We start from the raw sequence: 27,204 nt of genomic DNA, 5'->3' as shown, positions 1-27,204 counted from the left end.
CCCATTTCAAACAAATGAAAATAAATATGATCTCAGGGGTTTTTTTTAGCAAATTTGGCCCTAAAATTTTCTCACCAAATTCCTCATCTTTCTCATTGATATATTTGGGATGAAAGTAGTATAAAAGCATCACAGTAACTTTCCTTAGCCCTAGTGGGTATTAATTTTTATTTTGTATTTAAAAAAATTAAGTTAATAGCCAAGAAAATGACTTTTTCATCTTTTGTAACACTATTTTCTAAGAGCCCACAAAACTAAGGGTAAACAAGGTTTCAGAGTAAACGCCAATGCTCTCATTAATGAAATCACATCTTAAAAGTGCTTGGATTACAGTGTTCTGTCCAGCTATAATGGAAAATAAAAATAAAAATCATTATATAAGGGGAAAAAAAGTGTTTGGAGAGTCAAAGCATCTTTAGCTAGCAGGAAGCCTGCTCTAGTTCAGTCCTCTGGGAAACTAAAATCCAGGTGGCAACTGACTTGCTCAAGGTCACACAATGATTTACTAACAGAGCAAAAACGGATTCTAAGAGAGTGTATTTTCATGGCATTTTTGTGCTTAAGTTTAGGTGCTGGATGATTTGTTTCTTGGATACTTTTTAAGATCATTAGGTCCAATAGAAATTCCTCTCTAATTCTTTTTTTTCCAGATACACAAACCAGAATCTTCTCTCTACCTGTCCCCCTCCATGCCCCACAGCTTATAACTGATGCAACTACCTGTGCCTTGAAAGATCAGCTATAGATTGTCTGTTTTTATAATACATAAAACACTGTACCATCAGGGCTTCATCTTTATACCAAGAGCAGTGGGTATATTTTTGTGCAATGATTATAAACTTAGTATCTTCATAAACTTCCACAAGCTACATGTGATTTGTTTTTCAAAGCCTCTTTGTACCTTGGCAAAAGGCAATGTAAGGGTTCATAGCCTAGCCCAATATATAAGGCACTTGAATCCTATCCCCAGGTTCTATCCCTACCAGCTACTGCTATTAAAAGCAACATCAAATGTCAGGTATTCTGTCAAATTCAATGTCATATATTCATCTAAGGAACTCACTAATTTCAAATAAAACGGTAAATCTACCTCCAAAATAAAGACATATTAGCAGCACATCCAAGAAATACTACTTGCTGTCAAAGCGTATTAATACATTACTTCACCAAATCTTATATGCCATATATTAAGGCGTATCATTATTTTATATAGCTGTAAGAACATGCACTGCCAATTAAACTAGTATATGATGTTGATATTTCAGAGATATTCTGATGTGAAAAGAATGCACACCAGAGAATAGATAAATACCAATATGATTGCTTAAAAAATAATTTTAACCCTTTTCTTGTTCATGCTTTTCTCTCTGCTTGGCACACTTTACCCTAACTTATCTACCTAAGTGAGCACCTTTCTATCTTCAAGGTTTCAATTTGATTCAAAGAACATCTTCTTTATGATCTCCCCTCCCCTAGTGCCAGCTGGGCAAATCTGACCAATTCTTCTTTTCGTTCCCCACCGCAGTCTCTCATCATCCATTTGCCTAAGCACTGTCAGGGAACTGAAACATTTACATGCCTGTCATCTTTTTATACATTATTGCTTTTTAAAAACAAAGCTCTTGTTTAAGACATCACTGCTTCCTCAGCACCTAGCCCAGGGCCTGAACACAATAAAGTCTGTCAATGAAGCTAAGAATGACTGAATGAATGAAAATAAAAGATTGGCATACATGATATGAAATACTGATACATTACTGCCACTGAAACCTTCCTAGACTTTTTAAAAACAGTGCCATTTTTCAAAAATGGACTCCAACTAAGTCAGCCTCTTGATGCTTCTCCACAGTACTGCTAAGCCAGGTCTGAATGGAAGATGAAGCTAATGGGAGTAGCAATTATAAATCCATTTCCCTGGGCTACAATTTTACACTGGTCAAGGCTGCCCTTTTAAGCCTATACCTTGAATTCTCACATTCACAGTAGTTTCTTGCTCTGTAATAAAGAAACATTAATCCTTCCCTCCTCATTGTCTCCACCATTTTTACTACGACACCTCCTACTCTCAAATTCACTGTTCAACTTGAATCTCATCTAACCACAGAGGAGCTACAAACTTATGACAAGTAGCACTGAGAGTGTCCTTGAAGCATGAGGCTAAGTGGTAAATTTCTTGGGAATATGGAATGTTTGTGGTACAGCTGTGAGAATGTTCTAGAAAATGGCATCATCAGTCTTACAAGTGGAAGCAAATAATAGTTTGACTGAGAACTACTTGCTCAATACAACCACCTAACACCAATTTTTTTTTCATAATGCCAGACAGACTGAACACCGCCACACTGTTCAGAATTGTGCAGTCAGTGCATTGTATTGTGGGCTCCGGAGAAAGCCAGCTTGAGAACCTCCAACCCTGGCTGGTTGTGTAACATAGGTAAATTACTTAATCATTTGCCTACCTTATGTTTATGTCTATGTCTTCTCATCCATAAAATAGGAATAAAAATAACACCACCTTATATGGTTCTTTTGCATCTAGTATTAATTACATATGCAAAGGACTCCACACATTGCATAGAACATAGTAGGTACCCAATCAATGTTACTTGCAGTTTTTGTTGCTATTGTTATTATTATTCATGCTTGTCATTGCTTTTTTTTTTTGCTACATTCTCTTTCTTGAAGAAAATAGTTCTTTATAATTCCCTGCGTAAAACAAGATACAAGTAAATTATACTATTTAATTCTCTACCCATTTCAAATGTTTTTTCTGCTTTGAGCCTAGAGCCAAATTTTTTAAAACCAGGTGTCATCACAGATAGAAGAAAAGTTTTCAATTGGCCAAGTTTGAATGTTCCTTGGCTTGTCATTCTCTGAAAACAAACCGTACAACTTTTCTGACTACCAGATGTGCCAACTACTTATGTGCTGGTTTTCATTTTGAAATACCGCTTATTTTTAGAGACTGCACAATGTTTTTCAAAAATGTGTTTACTGCTCAAATAAGGATTTGAGTGGATGGCATTCTGAGTACCACATACATTCTAGCCAGAATCACTGCATACTGGTGGCCAGCGCAAACGTTTTACATTTTCTGAGAGGTCATCTTAGCATGGGCATGTTTTTAATTAACATCTTCATTAGTTAAAAGAGTTTTCTTGAAGTCAAATAGTTGATTATGTTGCAATTATCCCTGCTAGGCTGCATCCTTCAGAACGATTTATGTTTATCCACTGGTTCCTCTAAAAATGACATAGATGGGGGTGAACTGAAATGGTATATATATATGGGATATGTGGGATGGGGTAGGGACAAGTAATCAAAGGTGTTTTTTTTTTGTTTTGCTTAGTTTTTATTGTTCATTCATCTAATCAAATGCCAATCATGAACTAGGCAGTCCCTGGAGACAATGGCGATCAAGATAGACAGAGTCCTATTCCCATAGAGCCCACAATCTGCCCATGGAGATACACATCAAAGCCACTACTTTATAAAAGATATGCCTGCTCATAGGTTGGGTCATATGAAATGTCTTTTGTTATAGGTCAAACATGATCAAATAAGAGCAATTTCTATATGGTTCAACCTAACACATGATTATGCAGGGTGTTCTGGAAACAGAAATAATATATATTAGGATTTGAGTTCTGTCTCCCCCACCCACTGGCTGTGTGACACTGAACAAGGTCCTTAAAATTCTCTGTGCCTCAGTGTCCTATACCTAAAATGAGGACGGTAATAGTACCTAACCCATACAGTTGTTATGAGGATTAAAAGGGTTAGTATATGTTATTATATACTTTATCAACTCTAAGGAGCAGGGTTTTCTTTCCAATCTTTCACTTTAAAACATTTCAAATCTACAGGATAGTTGTAAGAAAATACATAATTATCTTGATATTATTTATCAATTGATCAATTCCATCTGTTGATCTATGCATCTACCCATCTCATTATATATAAGCTTATTATTGTTTTTATTATCATTAACTTATTAAACTATTTAAGAATAAGACATAGATTTTATTTCCTTCATGCATAAACACATAACCATAACACAATCATCAAATTCAAGATATTTAAAAATGATACAGTACTAGTAAGTAATACACCACTTACATTCAAATTTTACTAATTATCTAGATAATAATACCCTTTAGAGCAGTTGTTTTCCAATCAGGATAAAGAATTTCAACGAAAAGTTTTGAGACTCTTGTTGAGGTGGATCTTCAAGAATGGAACAGTAAATGTATACCAGGGCACTGAAGGTTGATGGAAAAGTGAAAAATCAGAAAGAAAAGAAGTGACAAGTAACAGCACACACCACAACAGTTAAAAGCATGGATTTGCAGCCTAGCGCCACCACTGAATGACCATGTGACCTTGGGAAAGTTACTCAAGTTTTCTGTGCCTCAGTGTCCTGAGTGTCCATTAAAATGGGGTTAATATTAGGACTTACTCCAGTGAATTATTCTGAGGATTAAAAAGTCCAATACAGGAGTTCCTGCCATGGCCCAGTGGTTAGAGAACTCCACTAGTATCCATGACGATTCAGGTTTGATCCCTGGCCTCGCATTGCCATGAGCTGTGGCCATTCGGCATTGCCATGAGCTGTGGTGTAGATCGCAGACACAGCTTGGATCCTGTGTTGCTGTGGCTGTGGCGTAGGCCGGCAGCTACAGACAGCTCCGATTTGACCCCTAGTCTGGGAACCTCCATGTGCCACAAGTGCGGCCCTAAAAAGACAAAAAAGTCAAAAAAAGAGAAATATTTCAGCAAAAAAAAAAAAAAAGTAAATTCATAGGCTTCACCTCCAACCAACTAAACCAGATGATGCTGGTGCTGGCCTGCTGGCATGCATCTGGGACCCTATGTGTAGGTAGTGGTGCACTCCACTTGAAGCCAAGTTCACCCAAGATTAATCTGGTGGAGATGGGGAGAAAGGCTGAAGGAACACACAAACCAGAGGCTGGACAAAGAGGAAGCTCCCGTTATGGCTCAGTGGTAATGAACCACACTAGTTTCCATGAAGACACAGGTTCTATCCCTGGCCTCACTCAGTGGGTTAAGGATTCAGTGTTTCCATGAGCTGTGGTATAGGTCACAGACAAGGTCTGGATCCTGTGTTGCTGTGGCTGTGGTGTAGGCCAGCAGCTGCAGCTCCAATTTGAACCCTAGCCTGGAAAATTCCATAAGCCACAAATGCTGCACTAAAAAGCAAAAAAAAAAAAAAAAAAAAAGGAAGAAGAAGCTGGACAAACAATGAGGAAAAGCCCATGTTGTGGTAAATGACAGCATTAGGCAACAGTTAGGGAAGCAAGTTAGGATAAGACTGCTGATTATATAATTGGTTGATAAAGATTAAGGAGATCAAGTTTTAAAAGGAGGAGGAGGAGGTCATATAAAGGCTATATTTTTAACTCCAATTTGAAATTAATTATTCCATCTCAGATAATAAATAGATTAAATCTAAATCCAGATTAATGAAGATTCCCATGAATCACTGATCTCCCACCACTTTGCCTCCTTGGGAGTGCAGCCTGAAGTTACCAAGTTTATCCCACAAAGAATATAACTTTCACACCAACACTCTTCTGACCTTAGTCAATATTCAGGAATGTTGGCCACAAAGTATGGAATCATCAGCATTACTCATTTCATTTTATCCCTGCATTAGATAGAATTGTATTTATACTGAGAGATTAAAAAATATCATATTCCTTTCTGTACCACTCACTGCCCTGGATTTCTGGACATGAAGTCTCAACCTTGCTCCCCACCACTGGGCACTCCTGATAAAATGTTATTAAGAACACACAACTCCAATGCACCTCATAAATATGTAGAGATTATTAAATAGCATTCCTGGAGTTTATATTCTGAAGTCCCATCAGTCAGCTATTATACATCAATTATCAACTAATTAGTAGAGAGTGCTTATGCTGACCCTTCTGTTCTCTCTTATAATGATTTGCCAAGTTAACTGAAAGCTGCTTTGCTCCATAGAGACTCTTAGTATAGCAAGAGTGTTAAATAAAGTTCACCAACAATTAGCCTAGAAAACCAAAGAGGAAATGTAAGCACACTTTACTGATTTTCCCTCGGCAAATTTTCTAATATTCCCATGGAAGAGAATAGATTATATTTGCTAAATAAGCAAATTATTACTCTGAAAAACTGAAATACCAATATGGGGATAGTTTAGTAATTCATTGCTCACTGATCAGATATTCATTTATTGTGCTCCTACTCTGTGCCATAGTATACACTCTAGGGAGTATGGATACACAGATGAGTTAAGCAATTCTTACTTACAATCTAATTTAGTAGGTTTACACCATGATTAATCCGTAGGATTAATCTGTGAAAATATATGAATTCAAGGTGAAATAACACTTACTCTATAAAGAGAGGACTTCCATAAACATAAGAAAGGATGAAAGGAAAAGAGAAAGTATATATAATGTGAGTGAACTACCTCAGTTCCCCAAAGACCACTGACAGGTGATATTTACTAAACACCATGTGTGGGCTTGGTGCTGTGCCATAATACTGGAGTCCTAGGCCACTGGATTTTCCCCCAAAGAGCTTCTGAACAGATGGAAAGAGTTTTTATCAACAACATGAAACAATTAGGAAACACCCAATTTTTTTAATGAATGAAAGACTCTTTTAACATCTACAGTACCTTACAATTTTCAAAAGTTTCACATACATGATTTCATATAATCCCATAATTTTATTCCCTTAGCCTTACACTGTCCCTCTACCCTTCCCTCTCCCCAATGGCAACCACTAGTTTGTGTTCTATATCTGTGAATCTGCTTCTTTTCTGTTTTATTCACTAGTTTGTCGTATTTTTAGACTCTACATATAAGTGATATCACATAATATTTGTCTGTCAGATTTATTTCACTTACCATAATGTCCTCCAAGTCCATTAATGTTACTACAAATGGCAAAATTTCATTCTTATTTATGGCTGAGTAGTATTCCATTGTGTGTGTGTGTGTGTGTGTGTGTGTGTGAGTGCACATGCGCACGCGTGGGGGTGTGTGCGCGTGTGCACTCGATATCTTCTTTACCCATGCATCTGATGTAGACATTTCATACCTTGGCAATTTTAAATAGTGCTGCTGTGAACATTGAGGTGCATATATCTTACCCAATGAATGGTTTTTGTTTTTTCCGCCCAGGAATGGAATTATTGGTTGTTCTAATTTTAGTTTTTTTGAGAAACTTCCATACTGTTTCCCACAAGGGCTGCACCAATTTACTTCCCCAACAAGAGTATAGAAGGGTTCCCTTTTCCTTATATACTCACCAACATTTGTTATTCGTGTTCTTTTTGATGACAGTCATCCTGACAGGAGGAAACACCCAATCTTAAACTGAGTTGCCATAATGCAGAGTAAAGAAACAGATCAAACAAGATTTGTATAAACTGAAGGAGGCTTGGTGGAGGAGGTGAAAATTGATCTGAGCACTTTAAAGGGCTGAGGGGAGAGGGTGGCAGTACAAAGAGTGGGTTTTTTTGTTGTTATTATTGTTTCCACTTTATTGCTCAAGAATGGAACCTGAAGTGAGCCTGGATCTTCAACAATGTACAGAGAAGATGCTGAGGGGGTAGGGATATGACCAACTGGTCTGAGAAGGGAAATTGTTAGGAGGGAAGATGTTGTAATGGGTACAGGAGACAGACACTGTGACACCAGAAGACACATCGGCCATTCTGCCTGGAGTGAGGAGGAGAGTAGACAGGTAATGGGCAAGCAGTGGTTTTTCCTTTGCCCCTAGCACCCGAGAGGGAGGAGGAAAGGATAAGGAAGCGTTTGTTCTGGAATCTCCCTCTCCAGCCTGCTTTCACATCAGACCTCAGGTCCCTATTACTCACCCCCTTCTACCATTTGAAAAATGGACACAACAAACAGAGGAAGCAAAATAAATTGGCATTCTGATGAGTATGTGTGTGGTTGCCCAGGTGAAGTAAGGAGAATGTTCTAGGAAAGTGGTATGGAGGCAGCATGGAGAAGTGAATAAAGAATGAAGATGCTAGAGGCAAAATGGCTTCATTTACCAGCTGTGCAACCATGGACAAGTTCCTTAAACTCCCTATGTCTCTGTTTCCTCACCTGGAAAATGGGGGTGATAATTCTGCCTACCTTCATAAGGCTGTTTGGAGAACTAATAAGTCAATATATATAAGCTCTTAGACTAGTGTCCATCACACAGTAAGTACTCTATAAGTCAGGTGTTCATGTTATTATTAAAGCATTATCAGACTATATAGGCCCTCTAAGGCCAGGACCTCTGAAAGAACTATAGGAGTTTTCTAAGCATGGGTGTGATGTGATGAAGGACTATAAAGAAGACAATCTCACTATTTCAGCACATAAATAAGCAGGGCAAGGAGCCCATGTTGCTAGGACCTCAGGATGCATCGATATGACAAGGCCTGGACCAGGGTTGGTAGAGGCAAATACAGGGAACAGAGTAACCCTAAATTATCTTACAAAGAAAACAAATAAGAGGGTTGTTGAAGGGCCTGTGAGAAGTACTAGAATCCAAACCCTTCTGCATAAATGAAGATCATGTTTCCATTAGCTGTTTTTCCTCCCTAGGCCAACCAAAAGCAGAGACTAGAAGAGAAATGGCAAAGCTGCCTACTGGCAAGACCCCTCATTGTGTGGAGCAATGCCTGGGATCCCCCTGTCAGAAAGTTGGTGCTCAACAAATATTTGTTGGATGAACGAATGAAGAATATTACTTTTAAGGCAAATATAGTTCAAAGCTACAAAAAAGTTGAGAAGTTCCCTCTTAAATATGATTTGTGATATAGAAGAAAAACAGAGATCCCTGGTGAATACAGTTGTTGATTATGTCCTTGTGTCTCAGTTTCCGGAAATATCACTAGTGTGCTGCCTCTCTCCTTACTCTCAATACACACACATACACACACACACACACACACACACACACACCACACACAACTTGACATGAAGAGAGTATAGTCTAAGCCACTGAAAATAAATCAGTGGAGGAGTCCCTATCGTGGCTCAGTGGAAACAAATCTGACTGGTATTCATAAGGATGCAAGTTCAATCCCTGGCCTTGCTCAGTGGGTTGGGGATCCAGCGTTGCCATGAGGTATGGTGTAGGTCACAGACACAGATTGGATCCCATGTTGCTGTGGCTGTGGCTGTGGTTGGCAGCTGTAGCTCCAATTTGACTTCTAGCCTGGCAACTTCCATATGCCGCAGGTGTGGCCATAAAAAGCCAAAAAAAAAGGAAAAAAAAGAAAGAAAATTAATCAATAGAACTTTTTTTTTTTTCAGGACATAAGAGCTGGTTTTAAGGGAAAATCTCATTTGATCTTTCATAATAGAGATAATTTCTTAATATCTAAAAGGCACAGCTTATACAGTTATCACAAAAGCTGATAGGCTACCTTTGTTTTCCTTCAAACAGTAATTTCTCAGAACTGTCCAGAAAAACATATACTGTATCATAATTTTTTTCTGTTACACATGCTACAAAGACTTGCAGGTTCAGATGGGATTGCCCAGAAGCAATATGGATATTACATTCTCTTATAATAAAAATTAAATCACCCATATTTCTAAGAACCAGAAATTACCCAGCTTCCTGCATTCAAAAGACCAGCAGGGTTGTTCAGTTGTCTCATTAACCAGATATCTTTGGCCTCTAGGCTATAGATTCTTGACTCTGCTCCAAAGCCCACTCAGCATCCCAGGTATATGCAAGAAAATTTATTGACCTACTATTTGTATGTTGTTCCCCCTTTGTCTCAGGGGCTAAAAGTAGACACTACTAGATTTTGTCCCCTCTTCTACTCCTATAGGGAACCCTAAATCCACTAAGATTACTCAGGTGCTCTGACTGCCTCTGAAGAAGAATCCAGGAGAAAGAAGACTGCCTGAAGTCTGGGAAGAACAGCAGTTTGTCAGTCCCCCAAGTGGTGAGGCAGCTCTCAGAGAAGACAGTGGGGGTAGAGAACATGGTTTCATGGCAAATGCATAAAGGATAGCCTCTAGGTCCTGGGCTCCCTGATCCCCAGCTCTAGCAAAGCTTTCTGTGCCTAAGCAATCCACAAGCAGCAGACTTCTAGAGAACATTGGCCTTGGTCAGGAGGTATCTCAGTAGCAACCTGGACCAAGAACCAGAAAAGCTCCTGGAATATTTTGCTCTGTACAAAAATCTTGGGATCTTGTCTTTCTGGTTCTGAGATTAAATTTCAAGGTAATAGAGTCTGATTTGTTTTTAATTTAAGAAATAAATTAAAAGACCTTTCCATTTATATATGACTTCACAGAGTAGGTCATATCCACTAGAGATTCAATTAAAATGGAAGTGAGAATAAGGCTGAAATAGCTACACTTTGGCTTAAGCAACTTGCAACTTGCCATTGTATAAATTATATAACATTAACCAAACCACCAAAATATTTTTAAAAATTCCAACATCACAAATCTCAACATACAGACAATGTGGCTAAGGCCTAAGTTTCCTTGTGCTTCTTTCATTAAATACCATTTTGGAAATTATAAGAGAACTAGAATAATTTATACATATATGTAAATACAATAAGGGGAGTTAACATTAAAGCAAATGTGACTGTTTTACCTCTACACCCTACAGATCCTAATTCAGACACTATATCAACAATAACTCATCAAAGAATAACAAAATAAGGTCAAACAAGGAAGAAATCATTTCCAACCCAAATTCTTTCTCATCAAAATGAAAAAGCAATCAGAATACAAATTGATGCCAACATAAAAAAAATCTAAATTAAAAGTAGTGCTTATGATTGTTTTGATCCATTTCCTAAAGAAAACAAAAGTAAAAATAAAATACAATACAATAAAATATATAGCAAAGGAAACCATCAAGAAAACAAAAAGATAATCTACTGAATGGAAGAAAATATTTACATATTATATGACTGATAAAGTGTTAATATCCAAGATATTTAAACATCTCATTCAACTCAACATCAAAAAAACAAACTACCTGCTTAAAAATGGGTCAAAGAACTGAATAGACATTTTTCCAAAGGGGAAATGCAGATAGGCACAAGCGTATGAAAAGATGCTCAATATCACTAATTATCAGGGAAATGCAAATCAAACCACAATGAGACATAATCTCAAACCTGTCAGAATGACTGTCATTAAAAAGAACACAAATAACAAATGTTGGAGAAAACATAGAAAAAAGGAAACCTTCCTACACTGTTGATAGGGATGTAAATTGATGCAGCCACTGTGAAAACCAGTATGGAAGCTTCTCAAAAAGTTAAAAACAGAACTACGATATGAAGTTCCCATCGTGGCACAGTGGTTAACGAATCCGACTAGGAACCATGAGGTTGCAGGTTCGGTCCCTGCCCTTGCTCAGTGGGTTAACGATCCGGCGTTGCCCTGAGCTGTGGTGTAGGTTGCAGACGCGGCTCGGATACCGAGTTGCTGTGGCTCTGGCATAGGCCGGTGGTTACAGCTCTGATTCGGCCCCTAGCCTGGGAAGCTCCATATGCTACGGGAGTGGCCGAAGAAATAGCAAAAAGACAATAAATAAATAAATAAATTAATTAATTAATTAATTAAAACTATTAAAAAAAAAACCTACGATATGACCCAGCAATTGCACTCTTGGGCATGTATCTGAAACAAACAAAAACAATAATTTGAAAAGATACATGAACCCCAGTATTCACAGCAGCACTATTTAAAACTGCCAAGGCAATCTAAGTGTCCATATACAGAAGAATGGATAAAGAGGATGTAGTGCATGTGTGTATATACATAAAAAATGAAAATTTACAGCAACATGGGTGGATCTGGAGAGCATTGTTCTAAATAACTCAGACTGAGGAAGACAAATACTGTGTCATATCATTTATATGTGGAATCTAAAAATACAACAAATGTGAATAAAATAAAAAAGAAGCACACTTACAAAATAGAGAACAAACTAGTGGTTGACAGTGGGGAGAGGAAGGAGGGAGAAAAATATACATGTAGAGGAAAAAAGAAAGGTTATTATGACATTATATGAAATCATATGTATGAAACTTTTGAAAACTATAAAGCACTATGATAGAATTTAAAGAATCTTTAATTTAAAAAAAATTTTTTTTTTTTGGTCTTTTCTAGGGCTGCACCTGCAGTATATGGAGGTTCCCAGGCTAGAGGTCCAATTGGATCTGTAGCTGCTGCCGGCCTATGCCACAGCCACAGCAAAGCATGATCCAAGCCGTGTTGAGACCTAAACCACAGCTCATGGCAATGCCGGATGCTTAACCCACTGAGCAAGGCCAGGGATCAAACCTGCAACCTCATGGCTCCTAGTCAGACTCGTTAACCACTGAACCACGACAGGAACAACCCCCCCAAAATTTTTAAGTGTGCTTATATTCTTTCTAAAGCAATACTTTTTAAGGAGTAGTAGTAATTATCTGAATTTGAATATTAAAGCTAAAAATATATGTGACTAAAAAGTTGGATGCTAATTAATTTTAAAACTTAGTTACTGAATAATTTATAAATTTTTATAAGAGAATTCATAACAAATTATAAGTAACATAAAAAATTCCTATGGCTTTCAAAGTAAACGGGAAGGAAAGAAAGAAAATTCCTCCCCAGGAGTTGCCATCGTGGCTCAGCAGTTAACAAACCCAACTAACAACCATGAGAATGCAGGTTCGAACCCTGGCCTTGCTCAGTGGGTTAAGGATCTGTCATTGCCGTGAGCTGTGGTGCAGGTCGCAGACGCAGCTCCGATCCTGAGTTGCTGTGGCTGTGGCGTAGGCCAGCGGCTACAGCTCCGATTCGACCCCTAGCCTGGGAACTTCCATATGCCGCAGGTGCAGCCCTAGAAAAGACCAAAAAAAAAAAAAAAATTCTTCCCAGTTCTTTAAAGGTCAATTAAGTAAAGGGCCTTGATTTGGTGAGTACCTCCTCTTTTGACTGCTCCATGTGAGCCAAATTATAAACCTGCCAGAATTTGTTTTCTCTTTGTTCTAAACATCCATAACACAAAAATAACAAAGAACAGCAGAGGTTCTTGCACAATGGGAGGATTATGAACCTTGACAAGAATCTATAGTTTGGAATAAAATATTACAATAAATACTGATAAATCATTGGGTAATTTAGCTACTTACAATGAGCAGAAAAATTACAAAGGCATCACTACAATATTTTTTTCAATAAAGTATATTGTTTAGGCAATCATCTTGGTGAGATCATTCTAACTCTAAACTCTCAAAATGGAGAATTTTGCTTCTGAACAAACCTACTTAGGTTTGATAAAACTAGATAAATTTTAGCACTTAAAATATACATGTTTCAGAGTCATTGTACTTTGAGAAATCAAGTTATGTTTTAATGCTGAAAGATTAGAGAGAAAATAAATCACTTTTGCCAATTTCCACAGGCATCCCTCTCCTTTATTCTCTATTTTAACTATTAAATACTAGATTACCAAACCTACTCTCTCAGATACTAATCTGGTAAAATATACAGAAAAAAATAATAAAGGTAGTTATCTTTTCTTTGGTCTTCTGCTTTCAAGCATACCATATTATATATAGTGTAACCATCTCAAAGTTCAGGAAGAGATTTTTTTTTCCATGTTCTAATTCTAGTACCTAGTAAATAGGAAAAAAAAAAGGAATGAACAACTTCTTGCTTCCTCTTTAAACACAGTGAGCACCTTTGTTTGGAAAGATTTTCCCACCATCTTCTCTCAAAAATGTGTCAATCATAGTGGTCTAGGGGAGGGTGAGAAGATATGACAACTGGGATCCTTGTTATTGTATCTTAAAGGAGACCATAAGGGGATGAAGATTGAGAAATCTTGCCACAAGAATATCGGTTGTTCTGTGATCTGACACCAGCAACACAAGGAATTCTAGTAACACCTCCCTTCAGAGGAAAGAATGGAGGCCAAAAAAAAAAATGTGTAAAGAAGACATATAATTCAGCTTAACCTACTTGTTTTTTGACACGTAGCCTTGAAAAGAGCAATTTTACCTCAGAAACTTGGCAAATGCAAACTGATTTTTTTGATAAGTTTTAACATGCATTTTACTAAATGTATAAAGAGAGAGTGAGGGAGAGACAAGCCAGGTATCTAAAGACAGGGAGGTTGTCAGGTTTCTCTTTTCTGTGTCATTTTTGTTTAGTCGGTCAGATGAAAATTTAAAACCATATAATTAGGTGGTTGTTTATACATGATTAAGCATGAGCTCATTGGACTTTACATGCCAAAAAGTCAGAGATGTGGTTAAGGGCAAGAAGGAACTATTAATAAAAGGAAATAAAGCTGTAATACATTTTTCACTTATGAATAAAAATAATTCAAAGGTCTCTAGATGGAAAAAGAAGAAGAAAAATCAACCATGAGTAGGGGCAAGAAACCAGATAATTTTATAAATGGTTAGAATTCATGACATATAAAATATAAGCCACTGGTACAAAAAAGCTTTTCCCCCTCTATGATTCTAATCCTATTTTTTCTTGTAAACATAATGCACAATGAGAATATAACAAAACTTACCTGTACTATATTTCTTTAGAATTGTTCTGGGAAATATTCAAGCAAGAACGCATTGTTCATTTTAAAGAGCTACTTGTTCTCTTCATAACTGTCTTCACCAGTAATCCTCTCTGGAGAAACCAATAGCTATCGGCTCCCTTTAAAAAGGCAAGAGTCTTTCATTTTTCACAAATGCAGGATTTTTCTCCCCCAAATGAAGTTAGCCCATGAAAAGCGAGGTTTAAGTGGTCATAACCTTCACAAAGGTAAGACAGACTTTCCTAGATTCCTCCAGAATATCTGGGATCTTATATTGAGGCTGTGGAAAGTAGTGAACCAATCCCTCATAGAGATCAAACACCAAGCAATGTATGAGGTCAGTGGGCAAGTCTTTCAAATGACAAAGAGTATGAATTGATCTAGTATCAGACAATTTATTCCACCTTAGGTAGAGTTTTCAGGCCACTATTACAATCTCTCCACACTGGGAAAATACACCAGTACAAATCACCTCTAGGCAAATCCTAGAGATGGTTAAACTGTGTATGCCATTTTCTCAGCCAAATGATTCTTTGGGTTGCCAGTGCTGTGATTGCTGTGGCATATATTATATGTGATATCATATAATAGACTTAAATGATCAGTATGAGTAAAGGCCATAGTAAACCCAACACACAGTCCTTAAGACTGAGGCTAAAATGAATCTAATAACATTCAAAAAGCCCATAATGCCTAAGAAACATAAATATTGACTTTTACAGCCTGACTGTGAGAGCAGGGTCTCCAAGTCACATCAATTCCCTATCTGTCAGAGAGACTTCCATCTCAACCTCTCTCCTCTCTCCTCCCTCTTCTATCCCCAACCACACCACTCATACACATACACTCAGCATCAGCCAGTTCTGACTCCTAGAGCTACCTTCAATCCTGTACATATCCATTGGAATTTGAGCAGAATATACTTAATTTAAATCCATATGATAAACTACAAAATCTGGAAACACCTAAAAAGCTAATTTCTAAGAAACTATGATGACCACAGAGTATACATGTGAAAAGGTTCAGATATTTGAGACAAAGCACAATACAACTAATTTGGCAATTTTAACCTACAAAACCTTTTTTATTATCTATGTGTCCTTCATGTAGTTTATCCTAAAGATACTTTCTAATTATTGATCTAATTGGTTAAATAAAGTTTCTAATATATTTATTTAGTGCTCAAAGCCTACCAGAGCTGAGGGAAAAGTACACTTTGACAAAAACTCTTCATGAGCTGGAAATTCATGAATTTTGATCTTTAATGTTGAAGGAAAGGGGGAAATCTTACTAAATTAATAAATATTGATTATTTGAAACAGTTTAGTATCTACCATAGTTACAGATAAGAAATGTGACAATTTATTCCTAAACAATGTGTGGCATGTAACTCAAAACTACTGTTCATTAATAATTAATATTAATAATTAACAACTATAAACAACAAAAATACCTTTTGGAAATATTTCAGCCTGGCCCTTTCCTCATTCCACAGTCTGCCTACTGCCCCCCTTTACCCTCTATGTGGGGTTAATAACTAAACTTCCCTCATCCCTGACATGCAACACTACCCAGCAGCAATCTTCCCAAGAATGCACACATGAATACATAAGATTGAAAAGAATAAAAGTCTTATCAGAGTCACCTGAATCTGGAAAACGGATTTCTAAATTAGCATCTGCAATTTCAATCCATTCAACAGTGATTTAGGTTTTCACTCCAGTAAGGACAGAACCCTGAAGAAAGTTCACCTCAAATACCTCTTCTACCTACACATGGAAGGTCTTATGTCTTTAATAAAGGGATTAGCCTAGTAGTAAAAATTAAACAGTTCTCTAGATAAACACAGTGGAAGGAAGGATAATGCAAAAACTACTTATTTAAAAGAGGCCAGGACCAATATGCCAGGATTCTATTTGGTACTCATTCTGAAGAACATTCAGTTTGACTTTCTAAAACTACATTGCTCTTCTTCATTTTGACTGTGCACACAATAGTAACTTCAGAGTCAAACACTTCACTAACAAAAGTGTTTCCCCACTATGCCTCTTATTTTCCTAGCCACCCTGTCCTAGCACTTGATGTTTAAAAATTTTAAGCCCATTGAAATTAATCTCTTCCAGACATTCATTCCTTCACAAAAATGAATGCTACACAGGTAATATCCTTAGGTGTTTTTGTTTTGTTTTATGTTTTTTTGGGGGGGCCACACCTATGGCATATGGAAGTTCCTAGGCTAAGGATAAAATCAGAGCTGCAGGTGCAGGACGACACCACAGCACAGCAATGCTAGATCTTAGCTGCATCTGTGACCTACACTGCAGTTTGTGGCAACACCGGATCTTTAACCTAGTGAGCAAGGCCAGAGATGGAACCCCCATCCTCATGGAGACTGTCAGGGTCTTAACCTGGTGAGCCACAGTGGGAACTCCAATATCCTAAGTTCTTAAAGTTCAACATTATGTATATTTTCATTTCTTACAGCAAAGAAATGTGACAATCCCTAATCCACTTCCTCTGAGTACCTTCATTCCACACATTATCATTATTCTTCCTGAAAAGTGATGAGAATCACCAGTAAAAGCACCTCATGCTTAAGTTATTCATGTTCCCAGGCCACTTGGTCACTGACATTTAAGAGTGTTAGGAATAAGCCCTCCCACTGGGGAGCTTCTATAGGCAGTTTGTGTAAAATGTATGGGGATAAAGATGTTTAGATTTTTTCTTGGTTGGGGGCCTCAAACAGCTGAGCAGAGAGTACTTTGCATGCATTTCCAGGGCTATCTGCTCTTCGGTTTCACAAAGTATGCACGTGGCTTGTACATTCAGGGCTGCTAGGACTTTCTGCAAGGGCTGCTGTGAAGAGGAAAGCATCTGACAAATGCAGCCTAAGAAACAATGTCTCTCTTCAGGTGGAACTGCTGGTGAAGTTAGCCAGTACTGGCCTGTGAGAACAATACTGGGCAGGTCATTAACTTGCCTGGTTCAGACGGTGATGAGCTCACCCACCTTTCTGGAAGTGCTATTTTAGCTGCTGAGTTTATACAAATAAAACCCATAATTTTCTAATGGCTAAACCAGGAATGTGTTTGAAAATAGCTAACTCCCTGAGAACTCTGCGGAAGCTATACAGGGAACTCACGGAAGGTACGTCTGCAGTCTGTTGTTCCAGTTTGCACACATCTTTAATAATCACTATATATGTATTACCTTGAAAATAAGCAACCACATAAGTAAACTGCAATTAAAAAAAAATAGTTGGTTAATGCATTGTGCTTTCTCCCCCCCCTCCTTTTTTTTGTATAGGAAAGAGTAAGTTAGCTGTTAACCATACAAAGGAGTTAACATTTAACTTTGAATACTGAAAATACTTTAGTTCTCAACCCCCTCCTCTGTCTTATTATAGCCAAAATAGGCTTAGGAAAACTCTTACTAATTATATCAGATCCTGGATAAGATCTGGCTATATCAGTTTCCTTGTTGCACTCACAGGTAGCCCCAGTTCCTTCACACATACTCCATTCCAGGCAGCCCAGAATCCCTGCCTACCACTTCTTATATCCCCATAACCCCCAACTCCCATCATTAAAGATCACCCCATATGCTATCTCCTCCTTGAAACAAACTTTCCAGATTCCTGCCTCCTATCCCAAGTTTAAGGGACTTTATCCCTCTTCTAAAATTCCAGCTAATGTTATCTTTGAATCTTTTATGTTACTGATCACTTCTACCTTATATATTAACTGTACTATCTTCCTCCACTTCTCTCTTTCTCTCTTATTACTGGCAGGACTATTAAGATAGAGAATTTACCTTATCTACCTTCACCCCCAACCCCTCACCCCAGAGTACTGGACCTCAGCATCCTGCTCAGGGCAGATACTCACTAAATGTCCATGGACAGGTAAAATGTCCATAGTTTAATTTTAACATTGAATAGGTTAGGGTAGGGGATAAAAAGAGAAAAGTATTTTATTATTTAAAATAAAGGGAGATGGCTGGGGGGGAGGGGCGGCAGACTCATTCCTTCAGGCAGACTCTACACCCCATTACACACACAGTCCTCCCCATAGATGCAGCCCTTTCCAAACCGTTCGACTTGTCATCTTTTCTGTGAAGTCCTCCATGGATACAGGGATACAACAAACCTCTGTCTCCTCTCCCTCTTTTTAGCTATTCATAAGTACCATAAAGGAGATGTAGAGGTTACTTATATATCAACATGGTGATCATAATTCCTCACCAAGAATTTATACTTATATTTTTTTATTTTTATTCTCTTGTCTTTTTAGGGCCGCACCCACTGCATATGGAGGTTCCCAGGGTAGGGCAGCCTACGCCACAGCCACAGCCATGCCAGATCCGAGCTGTGTCTGCATCCTACACCACAGCTCATGGCAACGCCGGATCCTTAGCCCACTGAGCAAGGCCAAGGATCAAATCTACATCCTCATGGATGCTAGTCAGATTTGTTTCCACTGAGCCAGGACAGGGACTCCCAAGAATTTATAATTTTATAGCTGCTGCTACCACCACCACCACTACTAGCATTAATAATAATACATCTATATGATAAAAGTAAAATGAGAGCTACAGTGAAAGATTTACTTGGTACCAGAGAAGGATGTCTGGCTCTAAAGCAGATTTACCATTCAGGTCATACAACAACCCTGAGTATTATCATCCCATTTCACAGAGAAGACAACCTAAGATTAAGAAAACTCAGGTAGTCCCACTCCAAATACACACACAGATATCCATGAGTTCATACATCCTTGACCACTACCCTCCATACAACTAGACAGATACTAAACAGGAAGAAGATAGCACAATTTGAAACTGATTCTTCTCTCCCAAAGCTGCAACACTCACCCACAGGCTCTAACATCTTGGTTGCCATATATAAGCAACAGTCAAGAGGAATACCTTAATTTATTCTCTGTAGGTGTGATAAATTGTGTCATACATGCAAGTATAAACAGATGACACTATTCTAACCTTTAAAGTAGTAGTCAAATGGCCACTATATAACTCCTCTCACTTTCAGAAAATTTTGGTACATAACATTTTTTCCTTCACTCATTCAGGGATTAACTTGCATGTAAAGAGAAGGTAAAATATAAATCAAGATGATTACAACACAAAACAATGTCTGTTAAGGTAAGACCAAAAGGCCGTTGGGACACTGAGGAGATAATGATGATGATGGTGGTGAATTTTAGGAACACAATATGGAAATAAGCATCTGCATAGGTCTTACTATAGAAGGTATTTACTGATTTTTCTATTGATTCAATAGTCTTAAATGTGCACAATTAATCAGGATATAATTAGAGATGTAAGAATATGACAGGCACTTGCAGACATGCGCGTGCCCCCCCCCCGCCGCCCCACACACACAGAGGAACACAAAGACAGTTAAGCAAAGTGTCAGGTTCAACAATAGGTAAATATGTGGTGTCCCGAAGGAGCAATCTCCCATGCAGTTTGACAGGGTCCCTTTCCACTAGAAATCTCAACCTTAAAAACAATATAAATGAAAACTTTAAGGGAAATCTTTTCTAAAATTCTGCCTTAAAATGTCCTCTTTCAAAACTGTACTGACCTAAAAGCAGAGTCTAACCTGTGACCAACTTTACCCAGGCAGGTGGCTGCACTCTGCTTTCACTAAGAAATAAAAATATTAACATAAGGTAGAGAGAAATGTGGATGTATGGGTGGGCAAGGTCAGTAGCATGGAAACCGAGAAGTGTCTGTGCCTTCTAGAGCCAAGTTATAGCCCAGGAAGCTAGGTTTGGTCTGTGGCTTTGTAGCTGTGTGAACCTGACCGAATCACTTACACTAAATCTCCCTGATAAGCTTAGCTTTGTGAGAACATATAATGAACTATCTAGCACCTGGCCTGACACAAACCAAATACTCAATAAGTGTTCATTTCCCTCCCTACCTGCAGATCATATCAGAAAACCTTTCATCTTTCATAATCTAAAAGACTTCCTTCCAACCAAAATAGATGATAAAATAATTTCAGAGTTTCTCTCATGAGAAAATGATGTATCCATACTCCCACTGTGCTTTGAATTCACAGATTTATATGTCAAGAAGGAATAATAGAAATCATGTTTCCAATCTCCTTTTTTAACAAATGGTAAAATTTAAGAGAGATAAGGTGACTTATCCCAGGTCATACATCTATTTAATTACAAAGTCAGAATAAAAATCCAAGTAATAAGGCACCCAACCAATCCCACTTTCTACTGTACCCTACTACATTCGCTGGACTGTCAGTTATAAAGGATACGTAATTATTCAAATACCTCTGAAGCAGTCAAAAGCATCTTTTGCCTTCATAATAGAATGAAGATGGGAGATGGTAGACTCCTCCTATACAGTGAGCATTGGGTCTGGGACGGAAGGGTTCCTGAAGAGATGAAGAGCCGGAGGAGAAAAGGGATAAGCACAAAGAAGGGGATAAGGAGTGAAAAGGGACACAAACTGAACCTGCAAGGGCCCCCAGACAGATTTCCCTCTCCCTTCTGTCTACAAGCCTTGAGGATACAAAAGCCACCACTCTCCCAGATCAGACAAAATGTATGAATTTTCAGGAGAAAAGAGAAATGAGATTGTTTACCTTCAATAGTGCAAAAAGAGGTTCAGTTTGAGTTTGCTCAAATCTCCTTAAAACTTGGGTTTCAGTAGAACCACCGCTGAACCACAGATTTTAGTGGAACCAGTGCTTGCTTATTTATCTGCCAAATGTAAATTTGCCATGGAACCAATGTTCAGGCTGCTCAGGAACAGCAAGCACTGTGTTAAGGAAAAGGAAAAAAAACTAATTCAGCATATCAAACTTGACAGCATAATTTTTTTAAAGATTCCCATTTCAAAGAAAGTTTTTAAGCAATGAATGAGGCTATAAGGAGATTATTTCCAGGCATAATAATAATTGCAGAAAATTGTCCAATTAGCAGTTAAGCACTGAGAGAATTCCTTTGCATTGTGGCCTTACTGTATTTGTCTTTGTTCTGAAGAAAAATTCTGCCTTCAGGAGTCTGAAATAATGGAATGGTTCTTCATTATGTCAAAGAGAGTTTGGATGGAGTCCCCATGGCACAAGGATCCGGCCTGGTAATGAAGCCTGATAATGAAGCATAAGAATCATCTGTTTCTAGTTAAACTAACTCACACCCTCCACAGCAGGGGGGAGCTCTGGCTGAAGACCCAAGGAAAGGAGAACCTTTTGGAAGGAGACAGAACCAGGGGCATTTGGGGTTAAGACCCTCAATCCTCCTTAAGCCCAACTCTTACCTACAGGCCTCTCAAAAAAAATTCTTTTAAAGAACCAGAAAACAAAATCATCATATAAAATTAAATTCTATTCAACAAGTATTTATGGGACGCCCAATTTACATGGGTCTTGCACACTTAGAAAACAGAACTTTAAACCGTCCCAACCCTATATCCTACCTACTCAACCAACCAGTAACACAGTTTTTTCCCACTACCCTTCAAACCTCTATTAGTTGTCACTTCAGCAGCTGGTGAAAGCTCTGCTTCCTCCAACACCATTCAGCCATAAAGGCTGTGCGAGCCTCAGAAAGGTAGGATATAGCTTAATCAAAGGAAGAACTTTTGAGCAAGCAGAAGTGACCTGGCAACACTTGGTAAGGCAGAATTCTTGTTCCTGAAAGAATACAAGAAAGGGTTGCCAGGATATTGCAGAGAATGTAGAAGGGGAAAGGACTGGAAGAGAACATTCCTGAGGTCATCCCCCTCTCTTTATAACACCCCAAAAAGCTAAAAACAGTGTCAGGTTTTACATTTTTATGTAAATTATGAGAAATTTCAATATCCTCATCCAAAGCCGATTTTTTTTATGCTTCTTTATACTCTAGGCTTCTACTATGAGACACAAGGCAGTTAAATTAACTTCTCTAGGCCTCAGATTTATCATCACTTAAATGGAGGCAAGGGATTACATAATCTCTCAAGTCCCTTCCAGTTTAAACCTTTTTTAAGTAAATACTGAGTTTACTCTCTCTCTCCTTTTTACCAAATTAAATTTCAAGAATCCTATTTATCTATAAAATTCAGCAGAATCCCCTAACAATCACTACATAGGAAAAGAAAATTCATTAAGGTGACAACACACAATATAAATATGACAAAATAATAGTTTTCTTATATACTATTAATTACCGGTTTCAAAATATAATGGAAAAAAATTTAATTGAAAATACCTAGGAACTGGAGTTCCTGTTGTGGCTCAGAAGGTTAAGAACCCAAAATAGTGTCTATGAGGATGTGGGTTGGATCCCTGGCCTCACTCAGTGGGTAAAGTATCCACCAATGCCACAAGGTACAGCATAGGTTGCAGATCCAGCTCTCATTTGACCCCTAGCCCAGGAACTTCCATATGCCTCAAGTTGCAGCCCTAAAAAAAAAAGAAAAACAAAAACAAAAAACCTAGGAATAGCATGTAATATGTAAAAACCACTTTTTGCTCCGAAAACATGGAAAAAAATATATATATATATACATGTTCTTGGGTGAGAAGATTAAATACTGTAAGTGTGCTAATTTTTCCAAACTGTTTCAGAGACTTAATGCACAGTTTCTCAGTCTGTGTATTAATGAGTTTGCACCAATTAATTTTTTGGACTTTTTTTTTGTGTGTTGGGGGTTGTGTCCTGTGCATTGTAGGATGTCGAGAAGCATCTCTAGGCTCTACCCACTAGATGCCAGTAGCCCTCCCCCAAGTTGTTGACAACCAAAACTAAATGCTTCCCAGACATTGCCAAATATCCCCAGGGGACAACAATGCTCATGTAGAGAACCACTGATGTAATGCAAAGTCCTAATAGACACTTCCTCATTCATATTTTGATAATAGATTCTAAAGTTCATCTGGAAGAATAAACTATACTAACAATAAAGAAAACTTTGAAAGAAAAAAAATATAGAGCTATCAAAGTAAAAAATGTAAAATACGGAAGGAAGACTATTAAAATGAACAAGGAAACAAAACAGAAGCAGAAGACCATGACCTCAGATAACTCAGATACATAATCCCAATTAGCATACAATGTCATTACAAATGAGTAGGAGAAAGGCGATCATTCCTTAAAAGATAGTGGGGCAACTATTTATTGTTTGGGGGGGAAAAAATAAAAACTAAATCCTTATTCACATTATATGTGTTCAGATTATCTATTGCTACATAATAAATCATCCCAAAATTTAGGGTCTTTAAAAAATAACAATTTATTATCATCTCCTGTGTTCCTGGGAGTTGAATGGGCTCTGCAAGATGCTTCTCACTTGTGGTTGCTCCTGAACTGCAGTCAGATGGAAACTAGAACTGCAGTTATCTGAAGGATAAATTGCATAGACTTCTAAGGTGTTTCCCTCATAACCGGGCTGTCAATGGGAACATCTAAAAATCACCTCTGTGTACGGCTTGGTATTCTCACAGCATAGTGGCTGACTTCTAAGACTAGCTATTTCCAGGCCAGTTAAGGGCTTGCCTGCCACAAGAACAACATAACTTCTGCCATATATTGTTGGCCAAAGAAATCTAAGGGCTCACTCAAATTCAAAGGGGCAAAGAAAGGAACTAACTTTACCTCTTGAGAAGGAACTGGCAGTCACCCCACAGAAAAGCACATGGAATGGGAGAGATGTTTTCAGTCACCATTGGAAAATGTGATTATATTTTCTAGATATCAAAATAAATTCCAGGTAAATTAAGAGCTAAATATTATTAATAAATATTTGTTAAAAATAAAATATAAAACAACTAAAAGAAAATATATCTGAGATTTTTTAAATTTTAGAATGAAGAAGGCAAAGACAAAGAGATGTAACTGCAAAAATATGTTACTCAAAAAGTACCATAAACAAAACTGAAAAGCAAACCAAAGACTAGGAAAATACCAGTATTCTACATAATAAAGGATTTGGGGTATAATATGCAAAAAGGCCTTACAAATCAATAATAAAGACAAACATTCTTATGGGGGGAAAAGGCAAAGGACATAAACAATTCACAAAAGAAGAATCCAGTAGATAAGACATAAAATAGTTATGCTCTGCTGGATTGAGTAGAGAGTATAAAATGTGATATAATTCATCTGGGAAGCAACTTGGTAATACAGTCAAGGGTACTTTAAATGTTCATTTGACCTAATAATATAACATTGTTTAAAAAGATATTTGTGATAATACAGTTTTAACAGAAAAGAAATAAAACTTTATTAAATAAATACAGTAGGAGTTCCCTGATGGCTCAGTGGGTTAAGGATCTAGAGGTGTCACTGCTGTGGTTCTAGTCACTGCTGTGGTGTGGGTTCAATCTCTGGCCCAGGAATTTCCACATGCTGCAGATGTGGCCAAAAATAAATAAATAAACAAATGAAGTAAACTTCCCGTCCCACGCACACAAAAATGTCTGTTGCACTTTCAAAGAATACTGAAATACATGGGAGAAAGTTTTTAACACAAGGGAAAGAAAAAAATACAAGAAAACACAAACCTTTGCTTAGATATTTATGACCACTACTATCTATCACAGGATATTCACACATATTTATCTCCTAAATATTAACAATGGATACCTCTGTGTCTGGGGAATATTGACACTGGTAGGTGGTTTTACATTATTCATTTACATTTATCTTTTTTTTTTCAGTATCTACATTTTTTTCCTATGGTAAATGTGTATTATTCTTACACTCAGAAAGAAAAAGCTATTTAAAGAAAAAATACTAGTACTGATGGGTGAAAAATTGAAAAGGTCACATGTTACTAAGTTACTGCCAAAAGATTGAAAAGCCAGCAAAAAGGAGAATTAAGCAAGCTTGTGCAGCCAGTGACATCGGGGGCAATTACACCTGGAACCACTGACCCATTACATGGCCCATTTGGTCTGCAACCAGAGAGTCACCTTCCCAGGCTCATGGCTAGCGACAGTATAGATTCTCTTGTAGTTAAGTGTGACTGCTTTTACAAACTTTGCTTTTTTCCCTTTCAATAGTGAGCCCATTTATTTTCTTTGCAGAGCTCAAAGTGTTTCTGCATCTGTTTTCAGAGGCTTTTCAAATGACAAAATACTTAGGAGAAACCTATACTCACACAGATAGACATTTGCCTCTGCTATCTCTAGCCAAAAGCCCTCCTGAATTTCAGAGGGCCCTGGTCAGGTGCAGCCATTACTATTCCTTCGAATGGAGGAAACATAATAGAAACTCCCTAGTCCACTAGTTCTCAGACTCAAGTGTTCAGCGGAATACCCTGGAAGGTCTATAAGAACACAGAATGCTGGGGCCCCACCCCAGAGTTGCCACATATGGGGTGGGGTCTGAGGATATGCATTTCTAATGAGTTCCCAGCTGATGCTGATGCTGCTGGCCCAGGGATTCCCACTTTAAGAACCACTCCTCAAGATCATAGCAACAACTAAGCATCTTCCTGATGTGTGCTACAGCTATTTGTTTATTCCTATTATACACATTAATAATATATTATTTGATATTTGTTAACAGTCTATAACCCAAATTAGTCCCAGGGCCCCTCATTCCAGCTTCAGATGGAGTAATCCATTCAAAGGAACAAACTCCAGCAACACTGGTAAAGATAATTTTTCTGCCTTTGCTCTCTACCATTCCCCCTTGATTAGCAACTCTCACACCGCTTAGTAGTCCCCAAACCTTCCTTCACTCCTTCACTCTCACATAACAAAACAAACTCTCCCCAAGTTCCCGCAGAAATAAGCTTCTTCCCTTCCTTGTCTCTTCCACTATTCTCTTCCAACACAAATTCATCAACTCCCATTCCCCTCTCTGTCTCCCCTTACTATTTAGCTTATTAAATTCTCCCAAAAAAGATAGGGTGGGGTTAGGAAAACCGTGGGGAAGCATGAAATATCTTTCTTTTGGTCAGCTCTATATTTTTCTCAATGGGCAAGAGGAGAAAGAAGCACTCAATCACACAAGCACTAATTATTTCTGTTCTACTACACATCCAACCATCCATCCATCCATCCCTCCATCCATTCACTACACATTTACCAGGTGTTTACTATACAATAGTTAGAAGGTAGACATCTGAAAGGCAGAATAATGCTTAATGGACAGAGTAGTTAGCCTGAATGATGTAAGTTCAGACTTGAATTTTATGTTCCATAAAACCCAAGAGCAGATATCTGAAATATCTTCTTCAGAGCTTCTTTTCATTTCACCCCCATTAAAATGTATATATCCTTGTTACGAATAGCCCTTTAATTTGCCAAGGGTAATTTATACCTAAGTGTGAGTAAATTTCAAACCTTTAACTGGTGAGGAGGGCTCAGGATGTCTTAGAGAAATAATGGAAATGCTTTTTAAGTAAGAAAAGGGTATTGGATGGGAGTGTGGAGGGCATCTGAGACAAACAATGTCCTTCCCTGGTTATGACTTCCCTGAAGGATGTCCCTGAAATGTCCTTCCTCACCCTAGCTTGCATGTAGTACTGCAACAGTTCTCAAAGTGAACCAATAGCATCAGCATCACCTGGGAATGTAGTACTGCAACAGTTCTCAAAGTGAACCAATAGCATCAGCATCTC

At 37.9% G+C, this 27,204-nt stretch overlaps 1 protein-coding gene across 3 annotated transcripts in view; it reads right to left on the bottom strand.

The window, feature by feature from the left end:
- Positions 1–27,204, bottom strand: part of GLIS3 (GLIS family zinc finger 3) — a 486,532-nt gene that overhangs the window by 329,606 nt on the left and 129,722 nt on the right. The window lies entirely within an intron of this gene.

Source organism: Phacochoerus africanus, chromosome 2 (assembly GCF_016906955.1).
Source record: "Phacochoerus africanus isolate WHEZ1 chromosome 2, ROS_Pafr_v1, whole genome shotgun sequence".
NCBI lineage: Eukaryota > Metazoa > Chordata > Mammalia > Artiodactyla > Suidae > Phacochoerus > Phacochoerus africanus.
The sequence above is the reverse complement of the archived record's forward strand: the minus strand, read 5'-3'. Positions and strand labels throughout refer to the sequence as shown.